The 1,524-nt window shown below is 43.5% G+C and overlaps 1 protein-coding gene and 1 pseudogene across 1 annotated transcript in view; both read right to left on the bottom strand.

Annotated features, from left to right (window-relative positions):
• PODXL2 (podocalyxin like 2) overlaps positions 1–1,524 on the bottom strand; it is a 47,735-nt gene that overhangs the window by 20,253 nt on the left and 25,958 nt on the right. The window lies entirely within an intron of this gene.
• On the bottom strand, positions 136–511 carry LOC101657606 (annotated as a pseudogene).

The raw sequence follows: 1,524 nt of genomic DNA, 5'->3' as shown, positions 1-1,524 counted from the left end.
AAAATGTATTCATCTTACAAATTGTTTTGCAATCCAAATATACAATAGCTTGGAAAACAATAGTTAGGAAAGAAAAGCCCATGTAAAAAGACAGGTTAAACTGACGAGAACAGTACAGGTTGGAAAAGGCTCGGATCATAGTTTTCTTACGGCGTCATCAGTGTCAGACATCTGTTCCTTCAGCTGGCTCCCCTGCTCGGGGTTTAAAGAAATAACTTTTCTTCCTGGTTTCATTTCACCTTCTTGATCCATCCAAGAATCTCTCATGTCAATTGGGACTTTCCCTTTGCAGTCCCGAACACTGACATACCGCATTTTCCCAATCTGGAACCTGTTATCATCTGGGCAGCTGCTCTGCTTGGAGGACGACAGGGCTCTGGAAGTCTCCCCCGTCTTCTGCTTCTTGACAGGCTGTTCTGGAGCAACCTGCTTTTTCCTCTTTAGCTTTTTGTCGACTTCCAGAGTCACTGACAGATGAGCTTGAAGAAACAAGTTCCTTTGACTTCGGCATTGCCGTGCCACCGAACGGTCTCCTGCCTGCTCGCTTGCGACTAACGGAGACAAACCGTTTTGCACATTTTTACCCTGTGATCTCCAACAGTGTTTCTATCCCTGTGATGATTCAGTTTGGAGTCAACTTGGCTCAGCCAGAATTACAAGTAGCTTGGCAGGTGAGGCCTCCACCAAGGGGTCCCCTAACATAATGTAAACAACTCCATGATGGAATGTCCTATGAGCAGTCGAGCAGCTGTGTAACAATTAGGATACAGTGTAATGGAAAGGCAGTCTCTTAGGTCTGTGGCCCACTTCTATATAAGTAGATGCTGTGGAGAGGTTATCCCCTTCTTGCTGGTTGGTCTGGATCCTGCATTTAACTCAGTGACTTCCAGATTTTTAGACTTGAGCCAATGGCCTGACAACCTTGGACTTACTCACCTCACATCAATCAGCCATGGTCTTCTCACTTTGTCTTCCTCCTTCCCGATTCATTAGCCTTGACAGCTCTCCAGCTTAACATCTGGCCCATGGACTTGAACCAGACTGGACCTACCACTTCTACACCTGTGTGAGCCACTTCCTTTTATACACATAACTCGTTTTGCTCCTTCCATAGAACCTAGCCTAACACACGCACCAAGGGTGCTTCTACTTACTGAACCTTTCTGGTTCTGACCTTTGCAATCCAGTCACCATTATCAAGGCACCTTGAGTGCATGTTTGATCAACTTCAGACTGCACAGAAGTTAATAAAAGTTTCAATGTCTTCATCCTTGGTATTCGTATTTGACACATAAATTTGAATAATAGTCACATTAACTACTCTTACCTGTAGGTGTGTTAATCCATGTGTGGATACTATAGCTGAAAGTATTTCATTTTAAGAGTGATCTTGAAATGTTCTTTTTGACAATGAATGTTGACATTGCTTCTCTTCACTTTGTCATTCTCAATACGTGAAATTATATGGCTGTCCAATTCAATATGGCCAATAGCAGTTCCTTCAGCTCACTAATGCCTAGGATA

Source organism: Echinops telfairi, unplaced genomic scaffold (assembly GCF_000313985.2).
Source record: "Echinops telfairi isolate 266 unplaced genomic scaffold, ASM31398v2 ScPeMD7_31;HRSCAF=116, whole genome shotgun sequence".
Classification (NCBI taxonomy): domain Eukaryota; kingdom Metazoa; phylum Chordata; class Mammalia; order Afrosoricida; family Tenrecidae; genus Echinops; species Echinops telfairi.
This window is presented reverse-complemented; position numbering and strand designations above follow the sequence as displayed.